Raw genomic sequence first — 21,516 nt, forward strand, 5'->3', positions numbered from 1 at the left:
ATTCCCATCCATTAGCCCATTTTGAAGGTAAAAGTAAAGCATCTCTGCTGATCACCCTGAGGAGACAACCTGTGACTGTAGGACACTGTGGGGCATGGCCATGGGATATGGGGACAGCCGGAAGATCAGGGACTGTGTGGTCACCCTCTGTCCTCTGATTCCTGATATTTGAAGACCCCACTCCACAACCATGGCTCTGATGCCTCTGTCTGAAACCATGGGCAGGACAAAACCAGTTTGAGAGGATCTCCTCTGTTCCTATAGCACTTTCTTCTGAGCTTGTTTAACTGCAGGTCATATAACCTGAGCATGCACAGAAAACACTGACTCTCCTTTAAGTGACATTTGAGATTTCAAGAACAGAAATCACCTCCTTCAGAACCAAGATTACAAGGATAAGGAGACATTGGAGACATAAAATGCACTGGGTCCCTCCCCAAGGAATATCCCGTCCACAGGCAGATCACTACCACTCATCAATAGTTCTCTGACCAACCAAGCAGGATATGCACTGTCCCTGCCTCCCTTTGTTCCCATCCCATAAAACCCCCCTAAATTCTCAGATCAGGGAGAGAGATTTGAGCCTTGCCTCTTGTCTCCTTGCCAGTTGACCTCACACTAAAACTGTTTCTTTTCTCAAAATCCTGCTGTCATAGCATTGGCCTCTGTCCACACTGGGCAGTGAGCCCTTGCTCCATGACACAGCCCAGCCTTCAGTGATGGCAAGACAGTGGGACTTTCCCACTCCTAGGGCCTGATTTCCTATGTATAGAACCCTGATTAACTGGATTGATTAACAGAACTATTCTGATCCCTCAGTCACCTTCTCCACCTCAGCTTTTGCCTGGCTGAGGGGAATGACTTAGTGGACATGCTGGGTTTATTATCTATTCATCCCTTGGGATCTTTAGATAGAACCAGGCCCTGGATGGATTTGCATGGAGAGAGCCACCCTTAAGGGCATGCTGGGCTCCTAGGAGGGACAGGGGCCAATGGGTCTGTCTTGGCCTCTGAGGAATGGTCCTCATGGCACAAGGGACTTAGGGGTTATAATGAAAGCTGGGGCAGGTTACTAGGGGTGAGTCACCTTGGACAGCACTGGGGACATCTCCACCATGGCCTGGAGCCCTCTCCTGCTCACCCTTCTGGCTCACTGCACAAGTCAGGGGGGGCCTTCTGGGCTTGGGGTGGGGACAGGCAACATGCAACCTGCCTGCCCCCATCTCTACTGACCACGGGGTCACTCACTTTTTTGCAGAAGCCATTTCCCAGGCTGTGGTGCCTCAGGAAACTTCAGTGTCCATATCTCCTGGAGGGACAGTCACCCTCACCTGTGGCTCCAGTAACAGGGCTGTCACCACCAGTAACTATGCCACCTGGGTCCAACAGAAGCCATAACAGGCTCCCTGGGTTCTGATAGGGGATATCAGCAACTGGGTCCCAGGGGTCCCTGCCCAGTTCTCTGCCTCCCTGCTTGGGGAAAAAGCCCCCCTCACCATCATGGGGGCTCAGCCCAAGGATGAGGCTGCATATTACTGTGCTCTCTGGTACAGCAACCATTACCACAGTGACAGATGTCAGTGAGGAAGGGAGACAAAAAACCCTGGCTTAACCTTGGCCCTTCTGTCTGATATCTTCTTTTGTCTAAGAGGCTGGATTCAACCTAGTGTGGGCTCAGGAATTTGTGCTCCAGGACCCAGAGGAGACTCTCACATAGTTCCAGGCTCAGAAAAATGTTATTCTTAATTATTTTATTTTAACAATGTAATATACATACATAGACATATCATTAATTGCAAAGGAATTGACAGGAGCCACAAAATAAAAAGTGTATCATTGTATGTGCGTGCACACGTGTGTGTATTCACATTAGAGATAGTAAATATAAAATCTGGGATACTTCTTTATGCTTTCACCTAGGAATGATCCCCAGGTTTTGGTTGATGGATACGCCCTCCAACATGGCTCCCTTCTTTTTGCCCTTGTGTTTGCTCCTCTTTGGCCAAACTTGCACATGTCTGGGTTCACTGACTATCTCAGGAGGGTGGTGATACATTCCAGGTGTGGATTCAATCTCCAGGTCAAGCTGACTCTCCAAGGTCCTCTTTACCCTCTAGGGTTCAGACCTTCCTCTGTAGCCCATGGATCTCCTCTCAGCATGATGGAATCTGTCCCACGGGCATCCTGCACCAGGCTACAGCATCTCCCCAAACCCCACCCAACCCCAACATCAGAGCCATGTCCTCAGGCTTCTTGGGGTCCAAGTGGCCCTTGGTCTTGCCGCTGCCATCCTCTCCAGTGACTCCACCAGGCCCTTGGTACTTAATGACAGAGAGGGAGGTGGCAGGGTGAGAAGGGGATGAATTCTCAGGTGCTCTCTGTAGTCTCGTATTGAGCAGAGTCAACTGTGTCAAAGAGAGCACTTGGGCCTTCTGAGGCGGGAAGAAAATGTGGTCTTGACCTTGGAGAGAAGAAGATGGGAGAGGCTGGCCTGGGGTGGGGACAGGGAGAAGGGAGAGGTTGTGCTACTCAGGAAGGGCAGATCCCCTGTGAGCACTTGTGTGAAAAGCCTGCCCTGATCTGCCTCCTCCTTGGTTAACACTAAGCCCTGGGTTCCTGGGGCCCCATCTCCTGGGTCTCCTGGTTCCTCTCTGTGGTGCTCACCCAGGTCAGCTTCTGGAGGCAGAGAAGGAGCCCTTTGGTGCTCAGTAAATATCTCCCAATTGAAAACAAGTATCTCCTTCCACACCCCTGGGACCCACACAGCCCTGCACACCCCACACCCCTGCTTTTCCTCCCCAAGGGGTCCTGGCCCAGGGCACAGTGTGAAGGTCAGAAAGCTGGGGATCTCATTTGCATGGATGGACCCTCCCTTGCCTCCCAGTTTGAAGAGGGGCTGGGAGAGTCATTGAGGAAGCTCCACCTCAGCTGTGGGGCCACAGAAGGCAGGATTCAGAGATTCAGAATCATCACCAACATGGCTATGTCCCCTCTCCTGCTCACCCTCCTCACTGCACTCATGAGAAGACACTGGGGCAGGGAATGGGCTCTGGTAGGACACATGGGGCCCTGCTGGTGCTCTTATCTCTGTACCAAAGACTCACCATCTCTGTGTCTCCCCCACTTTCATGGTCCTGGGCCCAGGCAGTGCTGACACAGCCCCCCTCAGTGTCTGGGGCTCAGGGCCAGAGGGTCACCATCTCCTGCTCTGGGTGGAGCCCCGACATTGGGGGAGGCTATGAGGTGAACTGGTACTGACATCTCCCAGGAAGGATCCCCAAACTCCTCATCTGTATTAACAGTAAATGACCCTCAGGGATCCCCTATAACTTCTAGCTCCAAGTCTGGAAACTCAGGCTCCCTGAGCATCACTGGGCTCCAGCCTGAAGATGAGGCTTCTTGTCACTGCCAGACAGAGGAGAGGAGCTGGAGGCTCACACAGCATCCCAGACCCATGGGAAAGTGAGTGAGGATGTCCCCTCTCATATGCCAGGAGGGTGGACACCCAGCAGCTGCTGGCTCTGGCTTCTCCTGGGGCTTCTCCTGATCCTTTTGCTGCACCCTGGGTCCAGGCTTATCCCTGGGGAGTGAAGCCTCTTCTTGTGTCCATCTCAGAGTCACTCAGAGCAGCCCATACTGATGCAAAACATCCCAGAAAAACCATAATTTCTCCTCCCGCCCTCAGAGAACACTGAATCTCTTTAGAGTAAGTTCAGAGACTGGAGGCAGCAGCTGTCCTCAACTCAGACCCACCTTCTAACTCAGGAATCCTGCATCCCCAGTTTCACTCCTTTCTCCATTTGAAGGATTTCTCACAACAATGTCATCCTCAGATTAGTCTGCAATATGTCTCCCTGTACTTTTTATCTCAGCCTTTTATTTTTTTTACTTTTTTTAATTAAATTCAGTTTTATTGAAATACTTTCACACACCGTACAATCATCCATGATATACAATCCACTGTCCACAGTATGATAACATACTTTTGCATTCATCACCACAATCTATCTCTGAACATTTTCCTTACATCAGAAAGAACCAGAACAAGAATAAGAAATAAAAGTGAAAAAAGAACACCCAAATCATCCCCCATCCCACCCCATTTGTACTTTAGTTTTTATCCCCATTTTTCTACTCATCCATACACTAAATAAAGGGGGTGTGATCCACAAGGTCTTCACAATCACACTGCCACCCCTTGTAATCTACATTATTATATAATTGTCTTCAGGAGTCCAGACTGCTGGGTTGGAGTTTGGTAGTTTCAGGTATTTACTTCTAGCTATTCCAATACATTAAAACCTAAGACGTGCTATCTATATAGTGCATAAGAATGTCCACCAGAGTGACCTCTTGACTCCTTTTCAGCCTTTTATTTTTCTTTTCTCAGTTTTTTTTAATTAAGATACAGTTAATGGACAACAAACTGCCCATTTTACAGTATACAATTTGTCATGTTTGGGCATTTCTATGCACCCTTGAAAACATCACCTCATTCAAGGTGTTGAATCCATTCACCAGCCCCCACATCTCCCCCTTGCCCCTTTGTACTCACTCCCTCCATCCTTCCCCAAAACACCTCCCCAGGCAGCCACTGATCTTCTTTTGGTCACTCTTTGATTTGGAGTTTCTAATATTTAAAAATGTAATCATACAAAAAATGTTGCTTTGTTGGGCTTCCTACACCAGCAATATTCCTTTGAGATTCATCCATATTATTGTGAGTTCCATTCCAATGCTTCTAGGCTGTTTTCTGTTTGTTTGTTTGTTTGTTTTTGGTTTTTTTTTTTTTAATTTTTTAGGCTCTGAGAACTTTTTTGATCAAGAGACCACTTCTCCAGTAGTCATATTTTACAACAATGTGGGTAAGAAGTCGAATATGAGCCAGGCTGAATGCCATTCATTAAAAAAAATAAATAAATAAAATAAACATGGACTCTTTTCTGGAAGAGTTTCAGATTTACAGAATAATTGAAGTAATAGAACCTAGAGTTCCTGTATGCACATCCTGCTCCCAGATTTCCCCTATTATAAATAATCATGTTTCAATAGTGTTATATTTGTTACAGCCAAAATTGGTGTCTTATTACTAACTAAAGTCAATACTGTCCTACTGTATCCTTAGTTTTGTCATAATACCCTATTAATGTTCCAGAATCCCATCCAGGATAGCACATTCCATGTATTCATCATATCTTGCTTAGGCTCCTGTTGACTGTGACAGATTCTCAGATGTTCCTTGTTTTTGATGACCTTGACAGTTTTCAAGAGGACTGCTCTGGAATTTTGTAGGATTCCCGTGAATGCCCCTGAGTGCATCTATCTCAGTGCCTTATGATGGTTTGTATGACCTTGATCACCTGGGGAAAGGAATTGGTTCTTCTATTTCTCCCCAGCCATACTGCACCTTTGAAAGAAAGTCACTCTGCACAGCCCATGCTTGAGTAGTGGGGCCTTATGCTCCAGTTCCTTGAAGACAGAGCATCCACATCAGTCATTCCATCTTGTCTAGAGAGGAGATTTGTGTATTCTTCCCAATTTTTTTTATGAGATTAAGGGCTCATGTGTATTTATTTTATTCCTTGGGCTACAGCCCAATACTAATTTATTTATTTGTTGCTCAAACTCTTCCATCTTTGGCAACTAGGAGCTTGTTAGGGTGTCTCCTGTGGCCTTTTGACATGCCCCATGGAGGGGACCTACTCATTTTACTGCCCTGGGTGGCACCATCAGACAGACCCATGAGCAAATGCCAGGATGTCCTCCCAAGAGTGGTGAGCAGAGTCAGAGGGGCAGGAGGACCCAGGCTCTGACACCAGAAGGGGGCGCTGTTGTACTTGTCCTGAGAGCAGTGGGTTCTGGGCCAGGCCAGCTAGGAAAATCCTCTATTGACTCTTGCACACTTGGGCAAGCAGTGTCCTCACTGAATGGGGATATTCCTGCTCTTGTGGCCCCCCAAGAGGAAATGAGAATTTGGTTATGACAATCATCTTTGATTTTTATTTCATTCTCCACTCATCAGGAAATCCTTGCCAAGACTTGTTTCCCAGGAACACATAGACAATGCATATAGCAGGGATGAATTTGTAGGAAGAAACTTGACCTAGAAGCCTGTCTGGGCAGCAAACAAGTGACCCTTAAGTGGGAAGAGATTTCACTGCCTTCAATGAAGTCTGAACAAGCAGAGCTCTGGGGGAATCTCAACATTGGGCCAGGTTTTACCTTCTTTGATCATTGGACAAGGAGCTTCCATCAAGCAGGGAGTGAAAGGCTCCCGGGGCACATGGGCACTGCCTCTATTCCTGCATTAGGGCAGAGAGGGTCAGTCATCCTGTTATTTCACCACATTCTCTCCCTAGTTCCAGGGTATCATATTATACTAACTGTGTCCTCCAGGGTGTCCGGGTATCTAAGTTTAAAAAGCTATATATTGTCCCTCAAGCATCCAAAGCAGAAAATTCAGGAGAGAGTTCTGCTTAAAGTGCAAGAAACTTTTCCAGAGACTTAAAATAGAGAGCACCTAACCCAAACCCAATCTCTGATTTTAGCACACCATGGAAAGCAACACAACAGGAACCATATCAAATTATTTATTGAGATTGATGTAAAAGCCCCAAATGTATTCACAAGTAGCATCATGGTTAGGTCAAGAACAACAGACCCAGTAGGATTTGGCATGAGATGGGATATTTGTGAAGTCTCGGGGGGATGGTTGACATGCATGTTGGAGGAGAGCAGATGGGAAGAGGTACTGAGCCACATGTCAGATTCCACAATCAGGGAAAGGGTCTGTGAGCTCTCAGGCTGCTGCCCTGACACACTGAGGGAAAGACACTTCAATAGGATTCACTGGTACCTGAGCACAGGTGACCAACCTGGTCCTTCAGGCATAGAAAGCACCACCCAGAGGAAGCTCTTCACTGGGTCAAGCAGCATCACCAAGAGCCCCAGGGAGCAGTTCTCTGCTCCTTCCTGCATTGTGATGGGTCCCAGCACCCAGATCCAGTTTACCCATCCAGCCACCACTGACTCCAATTGCCATCGAGACCTTCCCCAGGCAAATAGTTGTATGACCCGTGTTCCTTGAGAATAACAGACACTGGGGTGGGTCAAGACTCTCTCCCTCTTATGATAGATGCTGTGACTTCCCAACTTTTTCATAATGAAATATATAATAACATTCAGCCCTTTAAGTATCACATTTTCAATTGTATTCCTTAATAGTATTTTGATATTTTGGTGGTTTTATAGCAATTTCTGGATGTTGGATATTGTTAGAATTTTGAAATTTTATTTTTCTAACTCTTTTTCTCCTAAGTTTTAGATCCTACTCATCTCAAAATGTAATCCATACAAAATTACATGTTTTTCTGTAGTGAATATCTATATATATTTGGCTACTAGGCTTGAAATTATTTAGTATGAACTTTTTGTCTGTTATATGTGGAGCTCCACTGGTGCTATCAGGGACAGTTTCCAGGGCTGGGTCAGTGGGAGGCTCCTGTCACTTCACCCCGCCCCCCCCAGGTACAGGTTCTGTGATTCCCCTTTGGGATCACTGCTGGAAGGGGGAGTTCCTGATTTGCACCCCAAAAGACATGAAGTGGGGCAAACCCACCCTCACACTGGCTTCCCAACGCTCCAACGTTGGCTCTGCGCCAGCGGGTTCCCTATGGCCACCGGGGAAGCGTCTACACCCGGGCTGCGGGAGGCGCCCGGCTCTCCTGGGCGGGCGGGAGGAGTTGAAGGTCCGCTCCGGAGCCGGGGCTGTCCTCTGGCGCGCAGCGCTGGCCCGGGGATGGCGGCAAAGGAGGAGGAGGAGGAGGAGGAGGAGGAAGGCGGCGGTGGCTTTGTGGGAAGAGCGGGGACCAGTGTACACCGCTCTCTCCATTGCGCTTACTGCAAGATTGTGCGTCCTCCCTCCCTGTATGACTATCTTGAGGGAAGGGAATGGAAGCTGGAAAATATATACAGTGACAATGAGAATCCCAGACTCCAACACTTCCAGTAAGAATTATATTGTTCAAAGAGTATGAACATCTATATTATAATGTATTATTTTTATCATAGATACAAACAATATTTCATAGAATATTCATATATATTCATATGCCTATATATATTTATGTATAAGCAATAACTTCCTTCCTTACATACCAAATATTTATAATTATGCCAAAACAAACTCGATGAAGGAAAATATGAATTTGGTAATGTGCATATTGCAACCCTGACAGATACATTTATTGTTCTCTGAACATACTTCTCAGATCCCCTTATATGGAACATCACTTAATTAGCTCTGGTAGATGTTTATGTTTTGAAGGATGATTTCAAAACTCTAAGTTAATATCAGAATATGAGTGATTTTAAATAGCTGATGAACTTTGAACATTTATTTGCTCTCTAAGAAACTAGACACACTGTGAGCTCCTCTGGGGTGACATATATTTTGTAGATGATGTGGAACATGACACATCTCCTCTCATGGATGCTTGAACCTGAGATAAGAGGCTCTAGTTTGTCCTTGAGGGGCTCTCGAGATGGAATGACATGGAGGCTGGGGCCAATTCTAGCATCCAGCATTATGCTGCAAGAGAGAAATTTCACTGGCATAACAAATGAGAAACTGATGTGGATTTTACAGAAAAGCTCATAAGGGGCATAAAATGGGCCCAGGACATATCAGCTATAATTTCCATTTATTTTCTTTTTTGAAACATTGTAGGTTTACCAAAATATCATGCACATATTCAGAGTTCCCATATATTGTCCATCCCCCTATATTAATGCCTTGCATTAGTGTGGCACATTTGTTAAAATTGATAAAACAATATTATTGTAATTGTGCTAGTAACTATAGTCCATGGTTTACATTAGTGTTCCCTGTTTCTGTTGTGTAGCCTTATGTGGTGTTTTCTTTTTACTCTGTCAACATATGTACAACCTAAAATATCCCCCTTTTAACCACATTCGAATATATAATTCAGTAATCTTGATTATATTCATAATGTTGTGCCTCCATCACCACCATCCACTACACAAACTTTTCCCCAAATAGAACCTCTTTACAATGTAAGCATTAACTCCTCCTTCCCCACCACCACCCAGGCCCCTCAAAACTTATATCCTAGTTCTTGACACTATGGATTTGCTTATTCTAATTATCTTTTAATTTTGAGATCATAAATTAGGTGTTCTTTTGTGTCTGGCTTATTTCATTCAACACAGTATCTTCAGAAATCATCCATGTTGCTGCATGTGTCAGAAATTCATTTCTTTGAATGGCTGAATAATATTTTACTTTTTGTTTATCAGTTCATCAGTTGATGGACATTTGGTTGCTTTCCTCCTTTGGCAATTGAATAATTCTGCTAGGAGCATTCATGTGAAAATATATGTTTGAATCCTTGCTTTCAATTCCTCTGGCTATATACCTAGAAGTGGGATTGCTGGGTCATAAGTTAATTCCATACTTAACTTTCTTAGTAATTATCAAACATTTTTATGGCAGTTGCACCATTCTACACTCCCACCAACAATGAACTAGTTTTCCTAAGTTTCCACAAACTCCAACACTTGTAATTTTCTGTGTTTTCAATAGCAGCCATAGTGAATGAGAAATGGTGTCCTGTGGTTGTGGTTTGCATTTCCTGGATGGCTAATGATATGGAGCATCTCTTCATGTGGTTTTTGGCCTCTGCAATCTGCCCCCACACACCCATGCTGTATCCCATTCTCCACCCTCTGCAGCAGCCCATGGGTGGTTTGCATCTCTGCCTGTGCCTTGCTCTGGAAGGGGTGAGCATTTGGCCTGTTTTCTTTTCTCTTCTATGAACATCTCTTTCCCCTCAGCAAACTCCAGTTCACTCTCCAGAGGCCACTGCAAACACCACCTCCCCTGTGGGCTCTGCATGGAGGGACCTGCTCTGTTCTCTGCTCCTGTGGTGTTTTCCCCTCAGAGCAGCTGGCAGGCTCCCAGGTCATGATTTCATGTGTCCCTCAGAGCAAGTCTCCTGTCAGTGAAGGCCACATCAGGGGAACAACTCCAATGTCCCTGCAGGGATTATTTAGATATGTGAGAAAGACAAAGTGTCAAGGACTCATATCTAAGAAAGTCATATCTGAGGATTCTGAGAAAGGGAAAGCCTCAGGGCTCCCAGGTCTAGAAGGAGGGAGAGTTAGACTGAGACCAAGAGGGAACTCTGGGGGTTCTGCAGGATGGGTGCTCACAGCTGGGTAACTCTCAGCTGACAGCAGGCTCCAGGGCTGGGATCCCTGTGGGGATTCAGTGGCCAGATCCTTTCTGGGCCTGGCAGACTGTCCTGCACAGGGGTCTGTGTGTCCATGCAGCTGCTGCCTTGTGGGCCTGATGTATGGGTGAACTAGAGCATCAGGCTTCCTCCCTGTCCACAGGCCCCAGCTCAGGTTCTAGAATCTAGTTCTATCAGGGAGGCTGGGTCAGAGGGGAGGTGGGCCTGGATTTTCCAAGAAGGTGCCCCTTCCTGTGGCCCATAGGGAGGAAGCATGAGAGACCTAGTGTAGCCCTGCTACACTGTGGGCCACACAGGGCCATATCCACCATGGCATGTTCCCCTCTCCTCCTCATGCTCCCCTCCCACTGCACAGGTAGGGACAGGCCTCAGAGACCCAGTGTAGCCCCCCAGCCTGCCTCAGCCCCTCTGGCTCAGACCCCAGGCAGTCACTCTCTGCCCCTTCCCATCCCTTTGCCTTGTCTGTGTTACAGGTTCCCTCCCCAGTCTGTGCTGACTCAGCTGCCCTCTCTGCATCCCCAGGAACTCAGGGACAACAGCCAGACTCACCCTCACCCTGAGCAGTGGCCTCAGTGCTCACAGGGGAACATGGACTGGGGCCAGCAGAGGCCAGGGAGTGTCCCCTGGTCCTTCCTGTGCTGCTCACACTCAGCCCAGCAGCAGGGACCTGGGGACCCTGGTGGGGTCTCTGATCCAAGGACACCTTAAGCAATGCTGTGTGTTTGTTCTTCTCTGGGCTCCAGCCAGAGTGAGACTATTACTGCCAGGTGCATAGAAGTGGAGCTGATCACAGGGACAGGGACAGATGGGGACGTGGGACAGAAACCCTCAGCCCCATAGTTTCCAACCTTTGATGCTTGTATTTTAGGGGCTAATGAATTTATCCATAATCACATCAACATATAAACCCTCAGTTTCTGGTTTAAATGGTGTCACTATAACTCCTATTTTCACATATATTGCCAATAAAGACTTATAATGAATGACAAAAATGTATACCCATCCTAATAACCAAAAATAACAGTCAAAAACAGGCAAAATTGTCAACAAATTCCCATCCAAAAGGACCTGGAACTGATGGTAAAATCCATCCAGATGACAACCACAACATGTCTTATATTTCCCCTCAGATAGAGAGTGACCAGAAGTTTACCAAGGCCCTTGGGATCTGCTTTGTGCCTCCACATCAGAAAGGCCCCTGAAAGATAAACCTCATGTCCTTCTTCTACTCCATGAGCACAAACCCACCAGGGAGCAGAGCCAGGCCCCCCAGAACCAGCAACGGGGCCTCAATGGTGCACTCTACACCCCACACACGATGAATGCATCAATTTAAAATAAAATGCTGTCACTGGGTCAAACCTCTAAATATCCCTGGTAATTCTGCAGATGGGTATTTGCAGGTTTTTTGTTTGTATGTTTTTGGTACGCCTTCATTTTAGCCAGTTCTTCATGTGGGTAACAGAATTCTCTTTACATAATTCAAATAAAAATTTATGAATTTCTTGTAAATTAAAAGAGGATTTATTTTTTTCTAAAGTTTAAACCCCTTCTTTCCTGTATGAAATCTTTCTGAAACATGCTTTTAAATTCAAATGAAAATATACCAGAGCCTTAGACTGGGAGGTGTATAAATACAGCTTATTTTAATTTCATGGTGATATTAAGAAGAATCTTCTCCTTTTAAAAAGTTTCCAGCACAATTATCCTATAGTCTGAATTTGTGTTTAATTCAAAGAGGAAAGAGTTCACAATGGCCCATATTCTCATTTCTGCAGATCCCCCTCCTCTGATGAGCTTGTAGAATGAAGATGCAGGAATCCACAGCTCTGGATTAGCCAGTTGTGGAAATGATGCTTAGCTAAGTGTAGCTTTTAAAACATTGCTATTTAAATTTCAAATCATAGCTCCTATTTTGTTTAAAGCAATTCACCGTTGTTGATGTGCTCCAGGGGAACAAAAGGACCCCCTTTTCCTCTGTGCTCCTTGTGAATATCCTCAGGGGAAATGAGCAGGGGTAGAGCTTGCAGTCATGATTCTTTGGGGTCCCCGTCAGTGAGAGAGTCACTTCCTTCACAAACACACCCAGAAAAAGTGCCCCCTAAGAACCCTGGAGGGGTAGAGAAATGCCTTTTCTTATCCTGCTTTACCCATCTTGGAAGGTTCTTTCCTCTGGCTGATCTCATATTTATCCCCAAAATGCCTCAAGGCCTGGTGCTCCCCCAATGTTCACCTCCTTCTCTGCGTCTTGTCTGCATCAGTGGCCTCTCCAATGTCTCAGAAACTGGGATCTCAGGGTGCACACATGTCCCTCTTTCTAGGCACAACCATGTCTGATTGACCATTGGTCCCCTCCTCTGTTCTCCCTGCCAATTGGTTTCCATCAGAACCACACACACCCCTAGTCTGAGGCCTCTGCTCCAGCCCACTCAAAATTCCATTTTCAGAGCAACCGACCAAAACATAAGCCAAATATCATTCCTTGCTTAAAAATCTCAAGATGCCCCAAATCCATAAAAGACAAACTGCCAGCTCTTTAGTGAGCAAAGCAGGCCACTGTCAATCTAGTCCCAAAAGATGAGGCCTGGGCTGGGCTATCCCCACCCCCTTCACTCCCGGCAGCAGTGCCCAGAATAATGCAGCTTCCTAAATGCACAATTTATTCCATGCCTGTCATATTTGTAAAATCCGCCACTTCATCAGATGCCCTCCTGCTGACATTTTCTTGGATTTCTCCTTTTCACCTAAAAAAGGACAAGCTAAATCTATCCTCTTATAGTGCTCTTGTTGATTGCCACAAGCACTTGAATTCTAATGGCTTTGCCACACTCTATATAATATAGAAAGTAATTTTCTTATTCAGTTATCATTTGTCCCCTTCTGTCTTCCTTCCAGATGATAAGGGCAAGGATTCAATGCATATGAGAACCAATTACTGCAGAAATATGGAAATGATATGATTAGGAGGACAGTCCCAGCAATTTTATATCTCAGAGGAGACTGGAAATGCACAGACCAGCAGGGGCTGCTCAGGAACTGTCCCTGTTGAGTAGATCCTGTAGGAGGAGAGGTGGTGGGTGGGAGCACATGTGCATGAGCAGCCCCTCCTCTGTCAGGCCACTCTGTGGTCTCAGGGGCTGTGTCACCATGACCTGGACCCCTCCCCTCCTCCTGCTGCTCTCACTGCTCAGGTGAGGACAGGCCTCAGGGACCCAGGGCCCCTCCAGCCTGGGTCAGCCCCTCTGCTGCATCCCCTAGGGACCCTGCAATTTTTCTAGATACTATGAGCATCTTTGCCCAGCACCAGGACCCCACTGTCCATGCCATCCCAGACCCCCAGGCTCCTCCTCCTGGGGCCCCTGGTGAAAGGGCTGCTCAGGGCTTGGGGCCCAGAGTCCTCTGCATTCTCCCTCCCTTGATCCTCATGTGCACTGGGACATGGCCATGTGCCCATAGCTGCTCCTTCCTCTGTTACAGGAGCCCCTGGATGAAAAAGGCCCTTTATTAATGTCTGTTCTCTTGGGGAACAGTAGGGACATGACACATGGTGTTTGGGGACTGAGAATCAACAGGCAGCAAGGTTGAGGCCCCCACACTCATTCAGCATAGAGACTGCAGTTTGATCAGTGGACAGTAGGGGGAGAGGTTGATCTTTCCCAGAAAATTCAGATGGGCAGCCACCCAATGTGTTATCCCCCAGAGGCTCCAGGACTGGGGTATTGCTGCCTTTGTTTGCTGATGAGAACTCTGCTCTGTCCCTCTGGGCTCCCAAGAGACTCTGGCCAGCTGTTCTGCAGAAGATCCAGCAGGTGCTTCCTCTCTTGGGTAAAACTTGAGTTCACCCCTCAGGCCCCTCATTCTAAAGAATTGTGATCACACCTCAGTTGGGGTTCAAATTACAGCAGATATCACCAGAAAGGGAAATAAATTTGCATAAACAGCCCCTCTTCTCTGCAGTCCCCAGCATGAAAGAGAGGTCAGGGCAGGGGATCCTCAGCTTGGGACTTCAGGAGGCTGTGTCCACCATGGCCTGGGTTCCTCTCCTTGTCCTGCTCATCTCCCATTGCACAGGTGGGGACAGGCCTCAGGGACTCAGGGACTCACCCCAGGCTGCATCAGCTCATCTGGCTCAGATGTCCAGCAGCTTACCCCTGACCTTTGCTCCATCAACACTTCTCTGTGTTTGCAGTTTCCCTCTCCCAGCCTGTGCTGACTCAGCCACCCTCCCTCTCTGCATCCCTGGGAGCATCTGTGAGACTCACCTGCACCCTGAGCAGTGGCTTCAGTGTGGGTGACTTCTGGATACGCTGGTTCCAACAGAAGCCAGGGAGCCCTCCCAGGTATCTCCTGAGATTCAAGTCTGACTCAGACAAGCACCAGGGCTCTGGGGTCCCCAGTCGCTTCTCTGGAGCCAAAGATGCCTCGACTAACTCAGGTGTTCTGCAAATCTCTGGGTTGCAGCCTGAGGATGAGGCTGACTATTACTGCTGGATGTGGCATGAGGGTTCTAAGACTTACACGGTGGTCCAGATGTACAGGGAAGTGAGACAAAAACCTCCCCAGATCCTCTAGCCTGAGGCAGTTACCCTGTCACTGCTTGTGGCCTACTCTGCCTTAGATGGGAGACTTCTATTGACACTCCTTCAGCCAGCACTTCACTTTCCTGGGACCACTGGATGTGAAAATGACTTCTTTCCTTTCACTCATATATTTAATTTTATACATTGCTAATATCTTCTATCCTGACCATGCCTATATAGGTAGAAAATTGCTTCTTAGGAAAAATTATCCCTTCCAAGAGATGATGGATGAGTAAGAGGGTGGTTGACCCCCAGCCCCATTCCCAGCCTAAGGTCTGATCATGACTCACAGGCCTGTGTAGTCTGAGAGCTTCTCCTTGGTCAGCTGGACCCACCAGGTCCCAAGTGAGCTCATCCTCATCCAAGGTGCCTGCCCCCCTTCTCCCCACATGAAATAATTCCAGTCTGGTTGTGGAAGCTGTTTCTTTCTTTCCCAGTGGCTCCAGGGATGTTGAGCAGAGTCTTCTCCATGGTGTCATGTGACTCTCTCTGTGACTGTCCAGCAGGCACTGGGACATGCTGGGTTCAGCTCCCCTCAGCCACATGTGTCGAGCTCTGTAATTAGCTCTTCTCTTTTTCAATCAATTGTGATTTCTTGCTTATGCCAATATATAGATCAGCCTGAACACTAAGGGATCAAGGATAGGGACAAATGAAGAAGTTCTCCCACCACAAAATATATGTAGGATCAGGAAGATGTAGGGAAATTGGATAACCCATCTATTAAAAACATGCACATCTTGTGAGAAGGGTTACTTCTTCTGGAGCACAGACCACAATCCAACCCACTGTCCAGAGCCCAGCCCGCCTCTGCTTCCCATCAAGCTTCTGAGAGTGACTTTTGTACTAATTTCTGTAAATTTCCTTAAGAAATTTACAGGAAATTCCTATGAAACTCCCAAAGAAATTATGCTAAGGAATTTTGAGTCTCTTCACTCAAAAGATTCAAAAAGAATGCCTGGAAATTAATCCATAATGTAGAAGGGGCACTTCCTAAATCCGGGTTTGTTGCTCAGTGTGGCCAAGAAAAGTTATACTGAATGGGGCTGAGGAGGAAAGGAGGATTTATTCATGCTGATAGGAGGACAGAGAAATATTTCTCAAATTAGCCTCCCTGAAGTAATTTTTAGTAGGATTTTATACCTATCAGAGACTGAGAGATAATCATCTTACTTAAGTAACAGAAGTTTGGAGAGTGTTGGTAGTTTATCCTACTTCCTTCAGGATTTACATCCTGTGACACCTGGGAAATGTGCCTCCCAGTCTAGGGAGATGGATGAAAAGCTTATTCATATCAGGGAGGTTTGTGGCAGTAGATTAAAGCTGATTCAGGTCTGGGTTCAGACTTTACATTTACATATTGATCCTTTGTAAGGCTAAGAGCTCTCATTATAGCCTGCTTCCAGCTTTGAAGTTTACATTTTCAGTCTATTTTGCAATTTCCAGCTTGTTTACAGTTTTAAGATTGTATTTAAAAAGCTACTTTTACTATAGGAATAGGGTGTTAATGCTTAAATTATACACCATTTCTATTTGGGATGAGTAAAAATTTTTGTACTGAATGGTATTACCATCATAAAATGTGTTCCTGCATAGTTAGGCCCATGTGATCCCATATCCAGAGAAACAAGTCTCTTTGCTTAGGTGAGAAAGTGAGCTTATTGAAGATGCATTAACAAGGAACTAGAGGAAAAAAAATCTTTCCAAGATCACTTAGAAGTGAGAAAGTTGATTTGAGCTTTTATGGTCCAAACAGACAAAGGAATGGCAAAGGTCCAGGAGAAAGCAGAAAAAGATTTTAAAAACTATGTAAAAATCACAGGATTCATTGAGGTTGAGTAAGGGTCTCTCATTTCATTTTGTTTGGTCAGCATATACTGTTATGTGGTTGGCCTTCTTTCTTTGTTGACCCTTCAGGCCTTTGATCTTATCCTTTAAAGGGGGAATGTGCTGATATTAGCCAATATCATGTTCTATCCTTGGATGTAATTTTTTTTAATCTCCCTGAAAGCAGAGCTGGAAGGTTTCATTAATCTAAGGAAGAAGAGAAAGTAAACTGTTGCTATTAACTGCAGCGAATTATGCTAACAAGGATGTTTACACTTGAAATAAATCAGAGCTTCTTGAGTGATATTATATGTATTTCTAGCTTCTAGAGAATATACTAAGCATTTTCCCAGCTGAAAGATTATATTGAATATTTTTCCAAGTATCCAGCTATCAAAAACAATCTTTTCTGTACTTAATATTAGAAGCTATTTTGTTTTCACCAGCTAATTAAATCTTTATACTTGAACCCTTTATTTTCACTTGCTGTCCTCTCACCTGGTTTCCCATTCTTTCTGATGGCTATGTCAATATAGAGAGGTAGTCTAGGAATGTTCTATAGCTAAACTGCATGGGTTTAGCTATCAATAGTAATGCAAATTGTGAATTTAATTAACAGCACTGAATTGTGTATTTGAATGTGGTTAAAAGGGAAAATGGAAAGAATTAATGCAATCCCAGAAAATGGTCCATTATATCAAGGCTAATTGATTTCTGAAAAGTGCAAGAAGCAATTCAATAGCAAAAAGTAAAGACTTTTTAGCAAATAATGCAGAAACAATTAGAGATTTGTACTGAAGCACAGAAAGGAATCTTGCCCCTACTTTACAACATTCACTTAAACTAATTTGTAAACCCTGAAAATAAAAGATTTTAGAAGTTATTTGAAAATATCTTTGTGACTTAGGGATCTGTAATGATTTCTTAAACAGGACACAAAAAGAAATATAAAAATAACAACAGCTTTCTCAAACCTGAAACTTACTCTTATTCAGTGATACCATTAGGAAAATGAACACACAAGCCACAGAGTAGGATGAAATGCTAAAGGGCATATATCTAGTATTTATAAACAAAATCTAAACTTCAAAATTAAAAGACAAATCAATGAAAAACAATAAACAGAAGATCTGAATAGGTACTTCACAAGGGATAATAGATGAATGGCTAATAGGCAATAAATGTACCCAAAATCTTGAATCATCTGGTAAATAAAAATAAAAGCTCTAATAAAATGTTACCTTAGTTTTCTGTAAACTTACAATTTCTATAAACAAAAAAAATATAATGGAAGGCCAATTTACCTCCATCAAAACTGCTAAAATTATAGTCTAACATCAAATGTTGGTAGGTTATGAATAAAGTGGAACTCTCCATGTTGCTGGTTGAACTATAAAATCTTACAACCACTTTGAAATCATCCTCTGAATTTCTTCTGAAGTTAATCATGCACCTTTTCATGGATGTAGAAACTCCAAATTCATGTAAACATACACACAAAGAATTAGACATAGCAGCTTTGTTATTAAGCGTCAAATGAGGAAACCAAACCATAGGTGAATCAACAGGAGAATGTATAAACATATCCTAATATAGGAATATGTTGGGCTGTCCCTTAATCCATAATAACTCAAATGCTGAGCCACAAGACATGGATTAAAATGCTCAATTGTAATTTTAATATATTCCATGCTTTCCAGAGAGAAGCACACTTTCTTCACTGCCTTTCAGGACATTGGCCCTCTTCTTACTGAGGTGCCTAGGAGTTCAGTCTTTGGAGGTTTTGCTTAATGGGTAAAGAGTTTCTGTGTGGGTTGATGAATAACTTTTGGTAATGGTTGGTAATGATAGTAGCACAATGTTGTGGTTATAAGTAATACCACTGAATTGTACCCTTAAAATGGTTAGAGATATATAATATATAACGTAAAGAAGAGAAGTAAGGTTTCCTTTCCTTATAAAAGCATTTACACATCAAAGAAGTCCCTGTGGAAAAGTTGAACAGCTCAGTCATCTTAATAGTGACCTTTTGTTCAATCAAGTGAGGATAATTTTGAAACAGCAGGAAGCTGTTCACATCAAATTCATTCCTTCCCATTGTTACCTAGAAAAGGGATTAAAATACTATTGCCTGAAAACTATAATTCTATAATGTCTAGAGACTCATATAGCTCTCCCCTTTCAATTGCACCACACCTCAGATTGGCCCTGGAGTGGGGAGATGTAGATTAAAACCCCCCGTATCCCTCAGATCTGTCCCTTCCTTCAGACCTCTGCTGTCACTGTTTGTTGCCCTCCTGTCCTACTACCATCCACTGTCCTCCCTTCCATGGAGGGTGTGTGGATCCAAGCCTGACAATCCTGCTTCCCTTTACAAATATTTCATTATCTTCCCAAATCCATAGATGGTGAGGCTCCTGCCCTCAAGGTGGTAACCAAGTCCCTGACCCAGGCCCATCTCTCCTGCCCCCAGTGCTGCCCTCCACACCCCTCCCCTCCACCCACTCTACACTTCCCTAAGCATTTTGCATTGTTCTTTTTGCTCCTCTGAGAGCAGCACCTGCTGATCCTAGCTCCAGTCCTGCCTGTGACTTCTAACCATAGATATGTAAACATTTATATATATATAAAGATAAATTCATAGTTATCTATCATTCTCTGGATGCTTTACATGCTTCCTTCAACGAATCCCCTGCTTTTGCTCCTTGCCCATCAGAATGGGCACCTGGGCTACTCCATTCTAAGTATGGCCCCAACTCATGCACCACCATGGGTCATTCCAATGATATCTCCCCTCTGGAAATGTCAGGAGTTTTCTGATTTTGGCACTTCCCCAACCCACTTCAGCCTCTCCCCCGCTTTCTCTTTCTTCCCTCCTTTTGTGGTATCTCATTTTCCAACAGTCTTAGCTGCAAGCCTTCTAAAGCAAATGATTGCACCAGTGCAGGAAGTCACCATTAAACAGGCAGAGTGGAAGATTATCACATCCCATTAACAGAAATTGATAGAAACAGAAAAATCAGAAGAGGAATAGGAGGTATGAAGAGCAAAACATCTAAACCTCATAGAGAAATATATGTATATACATATAAACACATATATACACATATAGAGAGCATGACATATCTAACAACAGTGGAAAATATATTATTTTCAAATACATATTTTTAATTTTTAGAAAAATTAAACTATTTTGGCCAAAATTACTCTCAATATATTTCAGGGGAATGAAATTAAATATATGTTCTCTGATCCTAAAGTAATTGTGTTGGAAATCAATAAGTACTAGAAATATTACATATGTTTGGAAATTGAGAGGAAACCTAAATGAAACATGAGTCATAGCAGAAATTTCAAAGAAAAAGGGAGTAAAATATATCTCAATGGAAATGACCATGACAATAAGGACTTGACATTGTCTCCTTCTTGCCTGAGAATTCAATTGTGAATTTGTCACTGAACCCACTGTTAGCATGGGCCTTAAAATGCAAACATGAATGGTTAAAAAAATACAACCTTATTAGCTTTGTATCACTGCTAATACCCCATGTGCCATCACTGACTCCTCATGTGCAGTTGTTACCCCCTTTACACAAGTTGAGACTGAGGCTAAGAGAGGTCAAAGAACAGTATCTGACCCAGACTACAGGCCTGGGGAGCAGCAGAGTGGAATCCCAAGGCCTGGCCTGCCTGTGCCTGGGACAGTTCTCCCAACCTTTCCAGGGATGCAGGCCATTGTTTAAGCTGTAGTGTTTCTAAGGACCAGAAAAGAAGGTGAGTCCACAATGTCCCTGGAAATGGCCCAGTGTGTGATAGCCATGAAGATGTTTGCCTTCCTTGTGTATTGACCATCCATACAAAAAAAAAAAAAAAAAAAAAAAATGCAGTTTCTATTAATCATGACCTGATCATAGTGAAACCATACTGACTTGAAGCATCTCTGCTTTCTTTTCTAAATGTATGCATAAATAATTGCTTTAGTAAACCATTCTCAAATTTTTTGTCACTTGCATAGTTAACTTTCCCCTATTTTCAGACTCTCTGTTCTTTTCTTTAGTGTTAGTTAATAGTATTATATATGGGCACTATTTATTAATAAATATATATATATATATATATATATAGCTTTTTTCAAAATAATTACTCCAACTTTTGCCCTCCCCCATGATAACCTCTAATCTACTCTCTAGTGCTGAAAATTTGCTATTTTTAGACAACTTTTATAAGTGATATTACACCATATTGTTCTTCTGTGTCTTGCTTATTTCACCAAGCATGATTTTAAGTTTTTTCCATATTCAGCATGCCTCATAAATCCATTCTTTCTTATCACTAAATAAGGTTCCACTGTGTTTCTGTATCACATTTTGTGGATTCACTCATTTGCTGTCAGAAAACTGGGTTGTTTCCATCATTTGGTGATTGCGAATAATGCTGCTATAGTAGTGCTACAAGTATCTATTTGAGACTTTGTTTTTAATTTTCTTTGGGTATATACCATTTATTCATTTTTATGTACAGACATAATTAAACAGGGATTATATGAGCAATAATGACTGTTCTTCCAGAAATAATTCTCCATCATCACATTGAAATGGAAACACATTGAATTTTTGATGCATTCACCCCAGAGTCTCATTAGAATATTTGTTTTAGTTTGCTAAACTGCTCAAACCAAATACCATGAAATGAATTGGCTTTTACAATGGGGGTTTATTCACTTACAAGCTTACAGTTTAAGGCTGTGAAAATGTCCAAATCAAGGCATCCTCAAGGTGATGCTTACTTCCTTAAGACCAGCTACTGGTGATCTTGGATTCCTCTGTCACATGGCA

The 21,516-nt window shown here is 44.0% G+C and overlaps 1 pseudogene; it reads right to left on the bottom strand.

Moving 5' to 3' along the window:
* Positions 1–7,620: 7,620 nt before the first annotated feature.
* Positions 7,621–21,516, bottom strand: part of LOC119525129 — a 30,285-nt pseudogene continuing 16,389 nt past the window's right edge.

This window comes from Choloepus didactylus (genome assembly GCF_015220235.1).
Source record: "Choloepus didactylus isolate mChoDid1 chromosome 23 unlocalized genomic scaffold, mChoDid1.pri SUPER_23_unloc9, whole genome shotgun sequence".
NCBI lineage: Eukaryota > Metazoa > Chordata > Mammalia > Pilosa > Megalonychidae > Choloepus > Choloepus didactylus.